This window comes from Drosophila mojavensis, unplaced genomic scaffold, assembly GCF_018153725.1.
Source record: "Drosophila mojavensis isolate 15081-1352.22 unplaced genomic scaffold, ASM1815372v1 contig_277, whole genome shotgun sequence".
NCBI lineage: Eukaryota > Metazoa > Arthropoda > Insecta > Diptera > Drosophilidae > Drosophila > Drosophila mojavensis.
In genome coordinates this window covers 1,791,829-1,813,466 of record NW_025318822.1, presented here as the reverse complement: position 1 = coordinate 1,813,466, position 21,638 = coordinate 1,791,829, and the positions used below count along the sequence as shown (strand labels likewise).

The 21,638-nt window shown below is 40.9% G+C and overlaps 1 long non-coding RNA gene across 1 annotated transcript; it reads left to right on the top strand.

The window, feature by feature from the left end:
- Positions 1 to 557: 557 nt before the first annotated feature.
- Positions 558 to 2,559, top strand: LOC122757053. Its single transcript, XR_006356949.1, has 3 exons — positions 558 to 889; positions 958 to 1,085; positions 1,378 to 2,559. It is a non-coding gene; the product is annotated as an uncharacterized LOC122757053 (long non-coding RNA).
- Positions 2,560 to 21,638: the final 19,079 nt, after the last annotated feature.

Here is a 21,638-nt window from a genome sequence, read left to right as displayed (position 1 = left end):
TGGCTGGCGACTCAATTCATTTGGGAAGCAAATTATTTGCCAACTAGCAACTAAAACTATTTAATTTCCTGCACAGCAGCCAGACACTGCACTGCCAACCAAATTCAATTTACACCCACACACACACCCCAAGATTAAAGAGCAGCATAGTTTGAGGGGGAGCCGAAAGGAAGCAAGTTTTATTGCACCCACACAAGTATGCTAAGGGCTGCAGACTGCTACCCTTGTCCAGGCGCACACCCTCCTTCCCGTTTGGCAAAAGCCAAGCCCATATTCGCATCTGTGCCCAGACAAAAGTCACAACTATCCCAAGTCCGTATGCGGGTTTGAATCTCGCTTGACCCAAGCCTCCTCCCATTGGCAGTGCGACTTTTTGGCCATGACTGCAAACCGAAGACGCCATCTTAGTCTAGAGTGGGCGGATGGATTCAATTTGCATTTCCATTCTGGCTACAAATATTTGCACTGACCAGAGAAATGAGTTATTGAATTAGTCAGGCGAACAGGCTGGACTTCACAACAGTTAAATTATGAATTATTATCTTCTAGATGTGAGTCTGCTGTTCGCTTAAAGCGCAAACTGGAATTTAATTAAAGCAGTGAGCAAAGGATAAGGGTCTTCGATTTCTTTGTGCCTCTCGCAGTGCCTTGGCCAACCCTTGCTTTCACTTCGCTTCGCTTGCTTTTTTGCCTTTCATACCCCTAAGTTGACCTAATGTATGCAGCGCACAAATATTGTCTCAGACGGCTGAATGAACTCTCAGGCAGGGGCGAACAGTTAAGCCGGACAAACCAAAAGGCAGACGAATCTCTTCGACTAGACGCATCGGGAGCAGCAAAAAACTGCGAAAAAGAAACTGCAGAGGATGGAAGAGGCAGAGATTTGTCTGTGCGTCTGCCGTTTTTTCTTTCCCTTTTTTATTCTGCTCATCGTTTTCTTCGGTTTCTTGTTCATAGACTCCTTTCAATGTTTGCATTGGATTGGCTTACACTATCTTTGAAGCCCATGTGGAAGCAGCATCGTTGAGTTCTTTCTGTGAGTGTAGCAGTCATGAGAAATGCAATATATTTCAATAAAAATGCTGGTGTTTAAATATTTAAATAAATATATTATGCTTTTTGAGTTTATATATTGACGACAATTGTTTTTAAAATTCATTTTAATTTTTACTACTTTTTTTTTTTCTACAATGTATATCAAAATACTAGAAAATGATCTTAAAGCCGCTACGCTATTTAATTATTATTTTCTTTTTTTCCTTTTTACTAACAACGAATGCCTCATCTTATATTGGCAGAATGATATCTATTTTGAGTGTGTTTGAGGTGCGAGAGGTCAATTATGTATACAAATTTCTTTTTTCTCATTTTTTTCAGCTCTCGTACTGCTGCCAATGCCAGTTTTTGTTGAGACTCTGTTGTCTCGCTTTACGGCTTAGCTGTTCTTTGACCCTCTTGTGTTTTGGTCTTTATGTGATCCCATTTGAGAACGTTTAACGCGTGCCTGACTTGTGGCAGAGGTACGAAACGCTCGATTGGTAATTGATGGAAAGCAAATCGTCTATAAATCAAGTGTGCAGCCGGGAGAAACAAAAGCGAAATTCAATAAATGTCACTAATCCCAGCGCTAAAACAAATCGCCAGCTATTTGCAATTTTAATAAGTAAATGAGGCGGGATAAAAACAAATGCTGAAACTGAAACAGAAACAGCAATGGCTACAGAAATATATGCAAATCCATTAATAATCCATAAAAATGATTAATTACTGTAAACCTGTGTGGGTGTGCTCTGCTTTGTCTGCTGTCTATCAATGCAGCCGCGACCCAAACCCGACCGCACATCACACATACATACATACACATACATACTGTTAGTCGAATGTTAGGTAAAGTGTTTGTTTCATTGGAAATTTTCCAATTTATGCTTATAATCGTAGCCACTGTACAAATGCATGAACTGCTCTGCCGTCGGCAGCTGCTTCTTCTGCCACTGCCGCTGCCACCGTTGTCGTTGTTGTTGCCACCGCTGCTACTGCATGGCTAACGCACATGCGCAATCTAGCTACATATACAGGTTACATACGTATTAGTGTGTGTGTGTGTGTGTATGTATGCAGCAGCTAAGCAATGAAAATCCGACATTGCGTCGGCCATTCCGTTGCCCGGCTTCCATTTTGCCAGCATCGGCCATGGCGTTTAGTCGTCCACACAGCACAGCAGCCCACGCCTCAAGCCGCATGCCACACGCCTCTTGCCTCATGCCCTGTGCAAATTGGAATTGCAATAGGTTGGCAGTTCGGCCCACTCGTAACTGGGGTGGCTAGCTGTGCCACCCCATGAGCCGAGGCTTAAGAGCTGCAGTTAGAATTGCGTAGTTTCTCTTAAATTATCCGAAACAGTAAACTACTTTACCGACAATTGTTCTAAGGCATCTAACTGCCCATAGATGGCGCTGACATGGGCAGTTTTGTGTCTGCTGTTGAGGGTAGGGCGGAAGTTCCATCTATTTAGGGTGGATTTGAATGCAAAGGATGTTTGAGAAGTATATTATCTGTTGGTATTGAGTGAGGCAAAAATATTTCTGAGTCCAAATTTCGTAAAGCGGTGTATACTTCAGAACAAATTAACTATAGAACATTAATATTTTTAATTTGAAGTTTTAGTAAAATATTTTTGTTCCCCAAATATTCCGTAACTCTTTTCAATAATATTGTTTTTTTTTTTTTTTTTTTAATAATTGTTTTCAAGAAATAGTGTTTGTTTCTCTCTCTAGCCTTTAAATATATTTAGAATATGTTTTATATAATATACATGTAAATTTAATGAAATGATTAATTTTGCTAAAACGTTTGGAAGCGTAGCAACGGTTACGGAATATTTCACTTCATATTTGTAATATTTCAAAATCTTTCACTGCCAACAGATGTACACTTTATATTAAAGGACATCAATTAAACGACTGCAACTGGAATTTCTGCTTTTCAGTTAAAGAAATCAAAAAATTGCCATTATTTCTCGTATCGATTTATCCATAAGTCTTATCAATTTGTTGTCTCTATATAATATACGATATAATAAATGTAAAGTATATGTGGCCACAATCGGACAAATCTTGTCGAACAATTAATCTGAGATTGTTGGCTGTTTGACAATGCAATAAAATGCCAAATTTGATCATTAAGAAACAACTCAGAAAGAACAATAAAAATAAGTTTAATTGAGCGATTCTCCATCATCTTTGCCATAAAAATGCGTGAGCCGAAATTGGTTTTCGTGTTTATGTGGAGCACAAGTGTCGCCTTAAGCCCCGACAGTGTCAAAAGATGAACAATTTACAATTGTGAGACAATTAACTGACAGTCGCGGCCAAGCCATAAATCTGAGGTGCTAAAAAAGACGAGACGCGCCTGGACTCAGTGGGCAAGAGCGGGGTGAAGAAGAGATGAGCAGAGAGCAGCGCATAAAAAGTGAAACACATGTTTTGTAGATGCTCGATTTCTTTTTTCTTTTTTCTTTTCTTTTTTTTTTTTTTTTTTTTTTTTGGGTGGTTGGTTTCCGGTAGCCGGGTGGGCAAAGCAAGGGAGAGGGCGGTTAAACTTCTGTGAGCAGTGCGTGCCGCAAGTGTCGCGTTTTGAAATTGCTGTGGCATGTTGTGCAGGTCAGGTCCACAGAACAGCACCAAAAACTTTGACAGAGTCCAAAACCCCATACCGCGCCCACTGGAATCCCAGCAGGAGTTTCGCGTCAAATAATAAATGTGCCACATACGCTACAAAATGCAGCCACGAAAATCCGATTATTACATTTGGTATTCGAATGAAACAATGTACGCCGATAACAACAGCTCTCAGTCCCCGCTCCCATAATCAATTAATGCTGGCAATTTGTGCAGCCGAACGTAACCTCAATTATGTGCGCCAAAGTGGCTGCCGTTGCCCAGGATTAATCGCAAAAAAAAAAGACAACAACAACAATAAAAAAGCAACAATTTGGCAAGCAGCAAAAGGTAAAATAAAAAAAAGAGTCAACAGCAATTTTCCCATGGAAATCCGACTGGCTTGACATTAAGCGATCCAGACAACAACGATGTGAATTATAACAAAAACAAACATTTAGTAGACTAGCGGGTTGGAGAGCAGCAAGCTAATCGAAAAAAATGTCGAAAGTCATATACGAAACACAAACACAAATATAAACACTCACACACACGCACACAAAAGCCCAATGACAATGTCAATAGCAAAGAGCAAAACATGAAAATTACAAAAAATCTACCAAATCATTTGAGACTCGATGACAAAGGCGTTGGCCCTATTGGCATGGGAATATAAACAGGTGGCATAGTATATATCTAATATACGTAATATAAGTATATACATACGTATTGGGTATAGTTAGGATAAGGAGGTGCTCAAATTGATAGATCACAAAATACAAAAATACATATTTACCGACATGATATTTAAAAAATAGTTGAATATTCTTTTGACAATCTTTTAAAGAAATGTAATGTTGTTGTTTATATAGTTTATAATGAGTTCAAAAATATCTAATTAGCCCAACTGTCTGGCGCACATCGCATCCACTCAATTAATAATAAAATTCTGATTTCAATAAGAATATGAGATTGCAGAGTGAACTATTGATAATCTCATTTACATTGATCTCTAATCTAATCTGAAAACTAATTATTTATATTAATGTGTATAGCTATTAGATATTAATTCTTGGGTATGCTTATATGTGTAGCTCCTAGAAATATCCAAGTCTGTGATAATTAAATAAATTCTACTTTGTGTGGCCTAGCTGCCCTGCAGAATGAGTCAAATGTCTTTTATGTTTTTTGCTTCTTGTTTAGGGGATAGACTTCATACTAGTGGTCTTATAATTTGCGTTTAAATATAGGACATGTTGAATCGATTTATATACAAATTAATCAACATAAAACATAAAGCATAAAACATATCAAACGAAGTTATGAATTAAACACTTCATCTTACAGAATAAGATTGGATATTGAATTAACTTTAATGTGAATTTAATCTATTTATCATATAAGCAAATAATGCCAGCGCATTTTTTGTTGTTGTTATTATTTGTTATTTTTGATATTTTATTTAAGTTACGCTTTTTCAGTCTTTGTCATCAATTCTCTTTGTTACTTTTCCCCAAAAATCAAATTGTTGTAAACCAAAGGAGGTAACGCTCAGAGCGCTGCGCCATTGGGCAGCAAAAGCCAAGAACACCAAAATGCAAGTTGATGCAGGGTTTTGCTCCAAATGCAGTTGAAGTCCAGCAACAGCAAAAAACTTTATAAATATATATGATAGAGAAGCTAGGATTGGCAGGATTTCAGTGGGAAAAAAGTGCAATGCTGGCATAGGCGAAACGCATCCTCTTAGGCTGGCGCGCGGTGCATTTGCTTGGGGTGTGGGTGCATTTTCAATCAGAATCGCTCAACAGCGCAACTGCAGCAGCTGGGGCAAAAACAACAAGCAAACTTCACAAAATTGCACTCGGCAGCATTTTGGCAAACTCTCAAACTCAAACTCTCGCGGCTCACATTGGCGCATAAAACAAACAGTTAGTCGGGCTGCAAGTGTGCGTGTGTGTGGCACTTGCTCTTTATCTTTTTGCATATAAACGTCGCTAGCACCACTGGCTCAACCACCCACCCACCCACTTCACTGGGGTGCCTGCTCGCCTGCCTGCCCGCCTGCCCGCCTGCCTGCCTGTCTGCCTTGGGTGCCCAGTGCATTTTTGGTCAGCTGCAGATCGCGATTGCAATTTTTTCTCGCTGCACTTTAAGTGCAGTTTACCTCTTTGCCATGTTTGGGCCCCCAGTTCCCCCTGTTTCGAGTACCCCTGTCCACAGTCCCTCGCCAGTCAGCGTGTATCCGTCCCCCTCGTACATGTGCCGGCCATCGGGTTCCACTGGCTCTTTGGCGACTTTGAGTGTGCGGCGTTAGAAATTGCGAAAAAAAAAGTTTCGCGTTGCAAATGAATTCTTACAAAGGACATGCATCCTCCCCAGTCGCCAGCTAGCCGACATGCACATGTGTATGTATGTGTGTGAGGAGCGACGGCTGAGGGGTTGGCCATTGCATTTCGGTGCGGACTTTGGTTCGTTGACGACCAAGTGCCAATTCGCTGGCATGTTGGATTGAAGCGCTGGAGTGGCGCTTAAGTGCCATGGCTCCAGCCTGCTGGCCATGCAGCCCGCCACCCGCCGCCCGCCACCTGCCCCTAGCCCTCCCCTGTTGCAGGCAGCAAACTCACTCGCTGCGCTTCTTTTTCATTTAATTAAAATTATTTGCCTTTGCCAGCGACTCACTGGCCAAACCCTGAGGCCCCGCACCATCGCCACTCGGAACTTAGCTGGATTTGGGCGCCGCTAGCGTCTTCCTCATGTGCAGCCAAATCACATTTAAGTGCGTGCGGCTTAATGTCAATTAGTGGTGCAGTCACCACACGCCCAATCCAGTTGCCAAATGCAGCGGTGCATTCAGCCGGGCAGCAATCAAAGCTCAGCGCGGGACCGTAAGCTGCAATTATTTTTGTTTCAAATGTGTATAAAATGCATACAAAAATAGAAATAAATGCACGAAATGCTTTACTGTTGCCAATTACAACAACACGCAGTGAGTAAAAAAATAAGCACAGAAACGTAAAATAAATAAAAACAAGCTGCAGCATAACATATACAAATTCAAATTCCCATTTGAACGAGGCCCTCCAAAGCGCAAAGGAATGCAATGATCAAAAGCTAAAGTTTAGGTGGGAGAATTTCTATTGTATTAAATAGTTTATGTATATTGCAAAGGTTATTTCATTGGAGTGCTCAGTCTTTATTTGTTATCATTGCAGAATATATAGAAATTATTTAAGAACAAAATAATTAATTACTTAAACAGAACCGCTGCATGCGTAAATAGACTCAGCGCAGTCAATTCATCTCGCATCTAATCGTTATCAACAACAACAGACGAAGGCTGACAAGTTTGGATTCTCTGGTGGGGGAAGCATATAAACGCGATGTACTATCTAATAAAGTAAATTAAAAATAATATAATAAAGAAATAAACATATTCTGATTTCAATTGAATCTAATGGCAAACTCATACTGATGTACGTTTAAGAGGTTTAGCTTCTACTTTAAGTGAAAAAATTAATTTAAAAATAAAGTGAATATTATAATTTGGATAATACCCCAAATGAAAGCAACCCAAAAAATTAGTATAATTATATAATACAAATAATGAATACTTAATTAGATAACTAAATGACGGCTCTCTACATATCAAAAGTGTTGAAAGTTATTTATTTCATTTAAAAAAAATAAATAAAAAAAAAAAAAAAAAAAATTATATTTAAAACACATTGTAAGTAAGGAAAAAAATCAAACACCTCTGATCAGAATCCATCAGCTAGAGCAATAGATTGCCTTTATAAGAGATTTCTGTGTAGAGAGATGTCGGACATTAGAGACAGCGGAAAAGAGAGAGGCCATCGTTCGGTTAATACAGATGCTCATAATTTCCTAATACATATTATATATAGCATATTATATATAACAATACGAGGAATAAAGTGAATATTTAGGATCTAAACCTATATGGGAATTGGTTTAAGGCTACAGGAATAATCTTGGTGTCTCCTCTACTATTAAAAACATTTTTATTTTATGCCAATTCTCACTTCTCGCTCTTTTAATTTGAAATTAGATTAGCCATTTACTCAGTTAATAGCTAAGCTGATTTGCATTCATGAAACGCATTCAGTCGCATAGATTTGCTTGAAATTGTAATTGGCAAATAATGGGCTTAATTTTCATTCCCGTTACGACGATTGTAATTAAAGTAGTTGTACAGTTAGCTAATGAGCCGTCAGCTTCCGCCTCTTCTATGGCGAAGGCAGCACGTAAGGACATGTGCGCCATGCTGCGCTCCTATTAATAATTCCAAGATGCGTAATTATTGATTTTCCATTAACACTTTGAGGTTGCAGAGATGTAAGCGAGAGGAAATAAAAATGGAGAAAAAATGAAAAACGAGCCCACGTGGACACTTTGAACTTAGGCCTGGACCTCAACCGAGTCCTGAGCGTCGTCTCACGGCTGGAAAAACTCTTTGAGGCAGTGTGAACGGTGCCAATGATGCGTCGGAGGCGACTACCGTATGTCGTCTGTCGTCTGTCGCCTGTTCCCTGTCGCCAGTCGGCTGTCGTCGCCTTTGTAGCAATTAGTAGACGTGTGTGGACGTGTGTGGATGTGTGTGTTATTTATTAATAAATATTTTACACTTCGACGCCCTGGGTTAATTGCACTCACGTATGCCGCCTGGGCGCAGGGTGGGAGTGGCGCAGCGAGCAGCGAGCAGCGAGCGGTTCTTAAAGTTCGCACAAATAGGCCTAGCATAAGATTGACGGACATGCCGAGAGTTTTATGTAATACATAAATGATGCTGTAATTAAAAAGCGTATATCTGGACCTTATAGAGTCGTCTGTCAGCATCGCTCAACTTGGCAGCAAAATTAAAAGTTAAACTGTTTAAGACAATCTGCAAACATGCTTAAAGCAATGGCAGCTCGCTGCGTTGAATTTGAATACGGAATGGAACGGATGGGCTGGGGCACGGCTATGGTCAGTCGCAACCCTCCTCGGACACTGTCCAGCTGAGTTCAGCTCAGCTGGCTTCACTCGCCTCACTCGACTCGCCTCAACGCAACGCAACTCAGCTCAACCCATCCATCCACACTCGGACGGCGCACGGACTGCTGCACGCAACGTGGCGCCAATTTCTTTGATTACGGCATGTGCGCTTCGATTGTGAGTGAGACGGCAAGGTAATCCTTTGTCCCTTGTCTCTGGCTGTGTGCAGCGTAAACAAGCGGCAATGAGCCGCTTTCAATGACCAACTGAACTTCAAAACTTTGACTTGGCAGTTGACCAAGCTGCGCCCTGCCTTTGCCGGACAGTATGCCCGTTGCCAACCCCTTGGGGCGAAAGATTTTTGACTCCTTTGCCTTAATTATCGAGCAGCGGGTGCTATTCTCATTTTGACGCTGACGCAGCCGAGGGCGTTGCACGCCTTCAACGGAAATTCCATGAAATGATTTCTGCATTTTATACAGTTTTTCATAGATTGCTTTTAAGGGTTGTGCTCAGGACTTGAAGTCATGTCCCTAACAGCCGATATCCATACCTTATTAATGTGGTCTAATCATAACCCTTGCTGCAGCCACATCCTATTTTGTATGCTGTGTGCGTGCATTTGAATAGGCAAAAAGCAAATGAAAAGAAGTCCAAGTATCTGGCCAAGTGCTGGCAAATGGAAATCGGACGCTGCAGGCAACATACTGACCAACAGAAGCTATTGAAATCTCTTCTCGATACCAAATATTATCGACCTCGGGTCAACTGTGCTCATAAGCTCACAATTTGCATGTGCAGCGTGCCTGGATTCCTGTGTTTTCAATATAATAATACAATTTGACTGAAATTTCAATTATATAAATATAAATATATGGGACACATAAAAAAAAACAATTAAAATATTAAATAAATAAATATACATAATATTAAATGAAATAATATACTAAAAAAAAAATTCGCAAAAATATAAAAAATTCTAATTCGAAACATATCTGCCTCAATTCAACTTAACCAAACTTTAAAGCCAACTTTAGAATTATTAAAAATTTCAATAAAAATGCAAACAATAATACCGAGTGCGAATCTCTCAGTTCGTAATGAGCTCTGCCCCTGCAAGTACATATCCTGCTCCTTCAACTCATTCCACTTGCACTCACTTTGCACTGCTCCTCGCTCATCTAACATAAATATAAAAATTCTCGTCGAACATTTGGCATTCAATGCAACGGACGAAGAAACAGCTGAACAAAAAGGCAAACAGTCAATGAGAACGGAACTGTGTAGACTGGACTGAAGCAGTGCTAATGATTGATGCTGATGGCCTCCATAAGCATAGCCCATACAAAAATGAGTATGAGTGTGAGTATGCCTGTGTGCGTGTGTGTGTGTGTAGCTTGCAAAAAGAGCTCGCCAAAAAGGAACTTTGCACGCATGCACTTGTCGACTTTGCATAATGCAGAATGAATGACTCGTAGAGCCAGCGACGAGCAAGTTGGCGAGGGGGCGGACTGGCAGTTGGCATTAAGTGGGGCCGAGCTACTTTTCGTTCTTTGTGCGAATCGCTGGCCTGGGTCGGGCTGGAGGAGGTGGACTGTGCACACATGTGAATGTGTGGATACGGGAAATGGGAATTCTTTGATTTGATTTTTATTTGGCTGTTTGTGCGATGTGTAGCGCTCACTAAAAAGTTAATTGCACGAAAAATAAGTTAATACTCCGCTCCGGCTCAGCTCCCGTGCCGTCGCTGGCCGTCCGCTTCAGTCCGCTCGAGTCGCTGTTTAATTTAATTAGCCGTCGTTCCTCTATATGCCCAATCCCTCTCCCCCTCCCTCTCCGCCTACTTGTCACATGTGTCCGTGCATTTGCCCGGTGCGCGTTGCCCGTTTGCCGTGCCGCGTACCCGCTTCTCTTTGGCATTTTTCGCCGACAGTTTGCCAATCCGTTGACGAGCAGCTACAGCTCCATGTGCCAGCGGCGCTCAAGTCAATTAGCAAGTATTTTTAATTGCTTTAAATTTGCATAATTTCTGTCAACAAGCAGCCTGTCCGACGGCAACCCCGCCTCACATTTCACGGTCTTCTTGCCGGACAGGCGCAAGGATTTTGCGTATTACCCTCAATTAGCCATAACAATGCGACTGGCCAGAGACAGGGCACGGGCCGGGGCCAGGGCCAGGGGCTAGGTTAAAAGAAAGTCATCTAATGCTCCGACTAATCCAAGTTTGAGGGCCCCAACTGTGGCGGGCATTTCAATTAACCCGACGCACCTCAAAATGCCGGCCCATAAACTTGGACAAGACAAATCCATGGCACACGCCAAGGAACCAAATGTCCCTCGCATACAGTTTGACCTCATTTTGTAGCTGGTGAAGACGCACAACTAATTAGACACATGCCAGCTAGGATAACACACACACACACGCAGACAGCGCAGACCTGATATGTGTGCTTATGAAAGCTCATTCATATATGTATCTGTATCTGTATCTATATCTGTAACCATATCTATATCTGTTCGTGGTTGAATGTGTGTGTGTGTGCGCTTGACCGTACGCAAATTACTTGTGTCATAAATTTACCAGACAACCAACAAGCGACAAGAAAAGTCAAGCGACCCAAATGACACCCGAGGCTTACAAGTGGGTCGAAGAACACATATCCAGCCAGCTAGCCAGCCAACTAAAGGCGCACAAGGACACACGTTTGCTCACAATTCAATGCGAGGCACAGCTTGCTGTGCTGTGCTCGGATATGGGGCAAGAGGTAACTATCACGTATCTTTAGATTTCACATTAAGTCAGCCACGTTTTATGGGCCGGTGTGCATTCAATATGTGAGGCGACCTTCATAAAGATGCGTATCTTAACGATGACAGTGGGAAAGTTGCAACATTTTCAGCTACAGTTAGAGTTACAGCTGCTCTCACCTCAAGATTCGAGCCGCCATTGTCTTTGATTTAAGCGGCACAAAAGCTGACTTAAAATCCCAAAAACTAGCCCAAAAGGGCGCTGTGGCTCGTTGGCTTATCGAAGCCCTTTCAAGGCCCTGCGTGGACAAAGAGGCCGAGATGCAAGTGCGGCGATAAGTGTATGCGTTTTCCTCAACCGCTCATTAGGTTAGGATGCCCGACGGGCTCAACCGTCCAAGGATAACCGGTTGCCAGCACGCACACACACACGCACTCTCACACAGGCACGGCAATAATTACAGGCTCTAATGTCGGCTCGACTCGGCACTAAATTCATAAACACTTTGCATAGTTTTAACGGCCAACCCTTTAACGGCTCTCGGCATGGATAGTGTGACAAACAAAAGGACAACCCACCACCTGAGCTCCCTTATCCTTGGCTAGCCTGCTTCTTAATTTGAGCTACGTGACGCACACAGGGGCACACGGGGCAACGCCTTTGTTCGTGGCAAAATTGTCTGTCTGGTTGCGTTTATTGTTTCTTGAAGATTAACATCTTGCAGCTATGCCCTTGAGTTATGGATGAAGTTTAGGCCAGTCAATGATCTGGCCAAAACATTTGCATGCATGCACTTTGAGCGCAAATGATTTCCGAATGAAATTGTAAACAAACAATGCAACGAAATCAGCTGAAAATCATGAATGAAATTGTGTAAAAGCAACAACAAGCTGAAAACAGAAAACAAAAACATCGTAAAAAGCGAAAACGTGCGAAAAAATAATATCATATACTATACTATGGAAATAAAGGGCACGGCAAACGAGTGAATCATTTTCGCATATTGAGTAATCAATTAAAATTAACCGAAAAACGAAATAAAATGAAATACGCTACGCATGTCAAACAAACTACTCGCACACACACACACACACACTCACACACAGCAGCAGCAGAGACTCTCCGGCGGAACAGCAGCAAACAGGACAATGTTCTGGCGGCGACCCGTTGCCGTTGCCGTTGCCAGATCCCTGTAAACCGTGACCCCATTCCAGTGGGGTGCGTGTTGGTTGCTTCATTAACCGACACTCGAACACTCACACACACGCACAGGCACAAACACTTGCACACCCATATAAACCTGGACCTGCGTTCAACTGTTTCAATTCACTCGCCGGACACGGAGCCAGCATTTACTTCTCTTTTTTTTCGTTTACTCACACCATTACAATGCAATACATAATAACAACGGCGCCAGCAACAGCGAGTGTGTCCCAATGCCGCTCAAGGTCAAACCATAATCGTTGATAATGAAAATGATTTCTCTCTCTCTCTCCACGTGCTTTTTTTTCCCCCTTTTCGGGGTCGTTCACATTTAAATGGCTCGTTCAGCGGCTCATTTTTATTTTTGTCACTTGTTTTTCTTTAATTTTAATTTAATGCAATTGCTGCAGCTGTAGCTGCAGCTGCTGCACGCCCTCGGCTGGCCTTCCCTTCCCCTTGGCCTCATTGTGTAAATTATTGCCAAAAAAAGCTGAAAAAATGCACGCGCCCCAAAGTATGCAACATAATTAAAAATCAATGGCACACAAACTGATACAGGCCGCGGGGCGTGGCGATAACCAGATTTTCCACATTAAATGTACGCCCAGCGCCACTTGCCCCCTTTTGTGTCGTCCTCCTTTTGTTTTCCTCTTTTTTTTTTATTGTTCTCTGCAATTTACTTTTGATTGTTTTTTAATTTATTTTTTATTCGCACAAACAGCGCAAAAAAAATTATGAAAAAAATTCGCGCGAACGCCGAACAGCAGAAATCAACAAAAATACGAAAGCAAAAATAAAACACAAATATATAAATAAAAAAAAAAATAAAAAAACAAAAATCACAAAAAGCCGGCCAAAATCGCCGGTCAGCAGCAACAGCAGCAGCAGGCGAGTCCACGAGTCGACGAGCCGCATGACGTGCTTTATAAGTGTGTGAGTGAGCTAGTGTGTGTGTGTATGTTGGAGTGTGGGTGCACTGGTGTGGCCGCCAATGAGCAGTAAAACTGTTGCCGGGGTGTTGCACCGCCAGAAAAAACGAAATCAACAACAAAGTGTCGAAAATATAAAAAATAAAAGGATATTGCAATAAGCAAACAGCGGCCACGGCAGGACTCGCACTGGCTGACGTCAGCAGTCGACGAGAGCTGAAAGCTGAAATGAGCTGATTTTTACAAGGTACTCAAGTATCACAAGTCTGCTGCAGCACTGAGAGGAGCAGCTCAGTCGAAAGTATTTCAACTGCGAATTAATTATAGACGGTCAATTACTAATTCTTAATTGGGCTAGCTGAGCAGGGATTAAAGCAGAAAGGACAACTCAATCATTTACTATCTACTCATTTACAATGAAACAGAACTATTAAATAATAATAATAATACACAAAATTAAGTAATATAAAATCTTATTTTGTTGTCCCACTGACTTCACTTTTCGTCTAGCCAGCAGCTGCAGCTGTTTGCTCAGCTTGCTGCTCGCAATCAGCTTAAACACCTCCTGGGATCCAGTCGGCAACCATGTGTTGCATCGGCACACAAAAGGCAAACACCGCAAATTTTCGCTCGTGTGTATCGTTTTATATCTGCTTATTTCCTTCTGCTCCTCTTTTTTTTAGCCCATTTCTTTTTTCCATCAATTTTGTTTCATTTTTTCTGTTTTTTTTTTTTTTTTTTTTTTTTTTTTTTGGCTGCTGCTGCCTGAACAGGAGTCGTTTTGGCTGTTGTCCTGTACTCGCTCTCACACTACAGCCGAGCATTAAATGCGACGCTCGCTCGGCCCGACTCGATTACCCCTGTTATCCACTTGCAGTCCCTACCCCTACACACTCACATACACACACACACACACACTCTCACACTCTCTTCTCGTCAATTCGCTGTGCAATTTTTCTGTTGCGCTTTTTTTACCGGCTTGCAAAAATCACGTAAAATTTTTAAAATTGCAAAATAATGCCGGTCAAACTCATTATACATATATGCTCTCCCACTCTGTGCTCACTCTCTCTCTCTTTTTCTCACACCAGCTTTGCACGAGACTGCCTGTACATATATGTATAAGAGTGTGGCATGGCAACATGTCATGCAACAGCTGGCAGTTGCCACCACAACAATAAAAGGCCTGCCATAATAAAGTGGAGGGCGTCAGGCTCGATTATTGATGCAACAACTTCTGAGGTAATAAGTACTTTTCTTACTGATGGAAAGGATGAGAAGTGTGTTATAGTTAGCTGTATTTTATTTTCAATTAGATAATGTATATATAAAAGACTATAATTGTCTTTAAGATAAAACAGGAAACCAATTGCAAAGATTTGTCTGGCTTCTATGGACAGTGCAATGCTCCACTTGACTTAGTGCAGTCGAGCAGCCAACTGGCCTAGCTAAAGTCGTAGACTTCATTATATCAAATAAATATAATATATGATTGACTCTAAGTAGCTGACATATTTTAGAGTTCTTTATTAACATAAAGTTAACAATAGTTAACTATAATGAGATTTTTATTGTATCTATGTATTCATTCCACATATATGCATAACAGATATATTTTTATTAAAATATAATCTTTTTTTTTTTTTTTTTGTTCAGCTTTAAAATTTAAATTGTATCGCGGTTTATTCTTAAAATCTTTCGCTTGCCTAGGCTCGGTGCGAGTTTGGGTATCGCCCCTGTTTTAAAGCACGTGTACACCTTAATTGTTATCAGCAGGTTGTTAAACCCAACTTTCAGCTATAAATCAACAAAATTACGACAAAGAATCGACGACGACGACGGCAACGGCGACGTCGATGTTGATGTGGATGTTGATGACGAGGTAGACCGTCTGGGCATTGTTTGTTTGCCATCAATGGAAGTTTTTAATTTGCTGGGCTGCAATCAGGACTCATCCTGCTCCTGCTGCTACTCCTGCTCCTGCCACCAGTTCCGTTGAATTGCAGTTTTGGCTTGCATAATATGCACTTTGGCCCGAGCTCACCCTTGGGGTTGGTTTAAGGCCTGCAACTTGTTGTCTAGCAGACGCATGGCCCAAAACGCAATTACCCGAACTGGCTGACTGCAGGATCCTTAACGTTTGGCAGGAGCTGGGCAAGAGGCCCACTTTCGAGGCCGTTGAGATCCTGCACATGTGCACATGTGTGCAATTGCATGCAATTTCGGGTGCAAAAGTTATACGTGAATTGCAGTCGGTGCTGTGAGCACAGCAAGAAAATGGAAATTGCCTTTAAGATTAAATTGGAAAAGCGGGCATACGAGTATGCAATTAGCTTGGCGCCAGCTAAAGTTTGTGAGCCGCTTCTCCGGCTGCATAATTGCCATATCGCGCTATCTAACGGGCAGCCAAATGAAGCCACTTCCTTGACCTCAAAACAGCGCCTGCAGTTAGTCACATTTACGTAGGAGGCGCACCCAGTTAAATTACTGATGACTTAAGGGCGACACACATACACAGTTAACTACAAGTGTGTACACATGTGTGTGACAACACTTGCGACCAAATTGATACTAAACTGAACAAAAATAGTCGCTAGTTGCCGCTGGGTAACCCCAAAGGAGTCAAAGACGACGACGGCGACGACGACGACAACTTTGGCCACACCTTTGCTTACTTACACGTAACGACACACACACACAAACACGTTGTCACAAGCTCATGCGTGTAAATAGTGGCAAGGCAAATATTTTCAGAGCCAAGGATTTCATTATCCTTATCACATGACAAGCGGAATTTTCATTCAGCTGAACAAAAGGGCAAAATGCGAAAGATGTTGTCGCCACTCCGTGGTCGTCGTCCGCCTGGCGGTCGCCTCCAGCCAAGCAAACTTATACGACTTACCCACTGGCATGTCCTTGTGTTTATGTCCTTTAAGCTGTTCTCTACTTTAATTATAATATGCCGACGTTGTCGCTGCTTGTGTTGTAGTTGTTGTGGCTTATGTGCTGTCTCCTGAGATATTTCATACTGGCCACAGTCCCGCCAGAGTGTGTGCATGTGTGTGTGAGAGCATTGTATATGCCACTCCTCTGCTCCATTGTGCTTATCCTTAACGGCGGTTTGGCACTTAACTATTTGCATGTTTGTTTCGCGTGGTCGTTGTTGTCTTACTTTCATACTCTTGCTAGAAATATCCATGCTTGGACATTGGGTTTGTTCTATTAAAATTTCTATGTGGTATATATTATAATATGTAATACATGCATTTTATTTCCGTTGTTTTGCCTGTGAAATATATTTACTATTTGTAGATATATATATAGCAAACTAAAATTAAAATTACTTTTTTCTCGGGAATTTCATTAAATCTATTTATAGCTGCTCATTATACACTATAGTTAATTTAATAATATATTTTTTATATGAAATTTTTTAACTAAACATGAATTAATTAATTAATATGTATACCTTAAATAAATTTTTTTTTATTCTAATTTTATCTTTATTTATTATGATTAAGAAAATCCTGTAATACTTTATTGCTTATTACGGTGAGTGGAAAATTAAGGAATAATTGAAAATAAATTAAAATACAATTTATATTGTATAGAATTATAACTTTATATATTCTTAGAAAAATGAATGACAGACAAAATGAATATACTAAAGTACCTAAGATTGTAAAGACGATATAAATTATTTTTAGATATATCTAGTAGTAAACATATAATATTTATAATATTGTATATACATATATCTATAAATAAAAATAAATAAAAAAATAAATTTTATCTATAGAAATAATTTAAAGTACTTATACGTTAAAATTAAAAATATGATAGTGTATTAAATTTAAATTTTATTTTTATTTTGTTTTATTATTTTTTTATTTTATTTATTTTTTTTGGTATTTCACTTTGGCGCTTTCTTGCGCTAAATGTGAAGACGTGCTGTTTACCCTGGGAGGTGATTACGATGGTCGCTGACACGACAAGAGATTTCTCGTATGTGTTTCATTAAAACACGTCCGTATCTCTCCACGTTTGCTTAAAAACTTAAGTCTTTATAAAAATACTTTCTTGCCCTTGAACAAAAAAGAGCTCAATAAGTAAATGAAGTAAAGCTATTGATATATTGATATATATGTTAATAGAAAAGTAAGTATACAATCTATAAGCCTAATATATTTTTGTAGCTAATATTTTTAAAATTTTGTTATAGGGGATGTCGGAAATAAATGAAGTTGGCTCACAAATTGGGGCCAATGTGGGTAGTTGCAACACAGACAGGTCGACAGACATTGCAACAAAGACAATGGTCATGAACAACAAATTGATGTATATATAAATATATAGATATACACATATATATTAGTATGTGTGTGTGTATGTGTTTATCTGTGTGTGTGTGTGGAAACCCGTGGATTGACAAAGCAACTGCAGCGTGAAAGCCCTGGCATGTTGCCTGTCTATCTGCCCATGCCAAGGTCCGTGTACCCAGCTCAAACCCTGGAAATGTGCAGCGCCCGCAGCTGCTCTAACAAAATCCAACGGCAGCAGGAGCTGTATCAACAACAACATTGCGACATTTGATGTTGCTATTGTTGCCCTTCTTGTTGTTCTGAAAATGCATTTTGCGTATGCTAACGACGGCTCACGGGGCGGATGAGCAATGCACGCAGACGCAAGCAGACGCATGCAGAGCAGAGCGGCCATCGCAGCGCAGTTGCATTTATTTCAGCCATTGCAACGATGCTACCTCCTGCACCGCGTCCTTTCCGCCGTTGCCATGGTAGGCGGAGCATTTTGTTGTTGTTGTTGTTCTGTTTTCCTTTTTTGTGTTGTTTTTCAAACGTAAGCGCGCATTTTTAATGCAACAACAAGAACCAAGAGGAATAAAGTCCAGCCACGCCCACCGGCTCCCTGTTAACCAAACTGCATGGCAAATAGGGGGCTTAGCCCTTTTCACTCTTGCCGTCTGTCAGTCAGCGCCGGCCATAGAATAACAAAGTTAAAAAATATCCCGGATCGAAAGTTCAAAGTTTGGTTGTTGGGCATCCGTTTCGCCGCATGTCCTTTGAGCCGTGCATTTTCATTCGCTTGATTAATTAAAAGCGAAATATGTTTATGGCCCGCAATCTTTGGGGACTGATATGCGAGTGAAAAAATGAGCCTAATGAATTATGAAGTCCCGGAGGGAATCATGCAATGGAGTCTGATTTACTTTCTAGTGCAACGAGGCTAATGGCGAGAGTGACCTCCACGTGTGCAACGCCTGTCACTTGACCCTCCGTCTCACCACCCCACCGGCCCAACTGCACTTAAGTGTAACTCGTATCGCCCCAACTCTTGCCTGGTCAACAACAATCAAGAACCCCAACCCCATGTCGGAAGCTTCCCTTATTGCAGTTGCTGTTGGGCTCTGTGTATATATATTTTTTTTTTGCAGCAGAATGTTGCAACTGCAGCTGTTTTTGGTGCATGGGGCAAAAAGTGGAATGGATTTTTGTTGTTGGCTATGTTGCAGCTGTCGTTCGCTGCCTCCTGCGCCTGTCGCATGTTTAGTTTTTCGCGCAATTTTCCGCGCAATTTTCCGCGCTGTCTTTGTCATTTTTGTTGCTGTCGCTGCTGCCCGGCTATATTTTCATTATATAACCTCCCGCTCCGGCCCCTCCTAGCCAGGACTTTGCTTGATGCTTTTAGGCAAACGAATTGCAACTGCAACACATTGCGCTTTGGGGAATATGCAAATCAGCCAACAGCCATCAGCAGCTGCAGCTGCAGCTGCAACTGCACCAATATAGACTGCCCCAGCATCAGCATCAGCAGCAGCATCAGCATCAACGTCAGCATCCACATCAACTGCATTCAGGCCGCCTATCTGCAGCGCACAGAATCAACATCAGCGAACTAAAAATGATTTTTGGCCATCGGTCAGAAGCTGCCAGACTCCCTCTCGCTCCCTCTCTCCATATCTCTTTCCCTCCCTCCAGCTACAAATTTTGTGGTATAGTTCTCTGTTTTCGTCGGCCTGAGGCACTGCAGTTGATTGATGCATTTTTGGTCCTGCGATGCATTTGCGATCATTTTTCCTTTTCATCCGACTAATTACAAAAATGTTTTAATGAGATTTGAGTTAGAATTGCTGAGCTCGAAATGCTTTAAGCTACACAAAGTTGCAGCTTAAATGACAAGGCAGACTCTTCAAATTGGACTTATTTTACTTTCTATACATAATATTGTGAATAGATACCTTTTCAACATTACATTAAGTACATATTAAGAAATTTACATCGATTTATTTATTTTCAAAAATATTTTTTAGTGCTATTTTTAGCAGCCCTTAAGCCTTAACTAAGGAATATGTGACTGTTTAATATAAATTTATAGAGGGTTTTCATTAGGGCTGTGTTGACTTTATACTTGTAAACGGTGGGTTTGATATTATAAGAAAGCCAGCTTGATGCTCTAGCTCAGTTATACCAATTGAGCGTATTACCTTTTATTGTATCAGGAGTAGAGTAGTATACTTGGATCCCAGTGATATATGCGGGCAGTCACTTCGAGTAGTGGCAAATCTGGTGTCCGTTCATACATCCAGTCCAATAAAGAAATTTATAATAAATTAATTAGTTAATTCTTATGCATGTAGAAAAGTACATATATAATTGTAGAACATAATGATCTATAGCCATAGGAACCCATATATGTCATATGCCGATGGTAGCTTTGTGTCACTGTGAAATTCTTCTGCAGACTCACATTATTATTTGACAGAGGGAATGCATACATATGTATAAGTATATTGAAACTAAAAATGATTAAATGTTTCGTGAAGTATATAAACAAAATAGCAAAAACAAATGGGAGTATAGAGCTGCGGTATATTGACAACACGCAGTGTATTACAGAACGTTTATAGAAAAAGTCAAGCGAAATGCATATTTTATGCTATATCCTTGCTATTTATCAATTAAAAACAATTTTACCTTTAAAATTAATTGAGTTATATTTACAATATTAAATTTATTAAATATTAATATTAGAGAACAGTGTTACATTTTGTTGATTCTCTTTCAATTCCCACGTATCTACCAAATTGTTCTGTGCCCCTATCGAAAACAATCTTTAAAATATATTATTTTCACATAGAACATAATCAGGGACATATGTTTTTCAGAAAATCTCGATAAAATACTAAATGAGATATGATAAAAATAATAACTTACATAAATAAAAAATCGTTCTTGGAGAGATCATATTATTGCAGAGCTCTCTCTTGGCTTAAGCATTTTTTTCTATTCTCTTTTGTTTTATGTTCTATGCGAATTTTTTATTATCGCCAGCCAGGCTCTGCCGTTAACTCATTAATTAATAATCGACAAGCGGCTAATGGCTAGAGAATGGTGGTACGCTGGTCATGCAGACCGCAGGACTGGTAGACAGATAATCAGGTACGGTCCACAGGCCACATTTGGATGAATGGATTGGGGTGCGGGCATGGGTTCGTTTGTATTTGATGTACCTTTGGCATTTGTTCGAGGCGACTTATTAATCCATAAGCTATTGGTAATTCTTTTTTATGCATGAATTGAATGAAGGCCGCCCCACACTGTCGGACGCAACCCACATTCATAGCTACTGAACTTTGCACCGAAAGCAAAGCCAAAATCAAAGTCAATAACCAATGCCATCGATAGCGCCATAAATGTCCATATACAGTCCTTATAGACACGTTACCTGCCGACTAGCCGACTAGCCGACCAGCCGACGGCCGCCCACAATACATATGTACGACTCTATGTGTGTATGTGTGTGGGTGTGGTGTGGTGTGGTGTGGTGTGGGCCGACGCTATGTTCAGGCCTAAGTTGACCAGCGGCCGACTCGGCGTATGAGTTATATGCAAAATGCGTGAGCTAGCTGGGATCAAATGCATTCTCTGTTTAGTTTTCAGTACATATGTATGTCGAAGTGGGTGTGTGTGCATGTGTGTGTGTGTGAGTATGTACAACATGCATTTGTAGAATTATATATAACCATGTACAGTTGATAGCGAGGGGCCACGTTTTGGGTAAAACGATTTTTCTCCGGCTTGTCGATGCGCT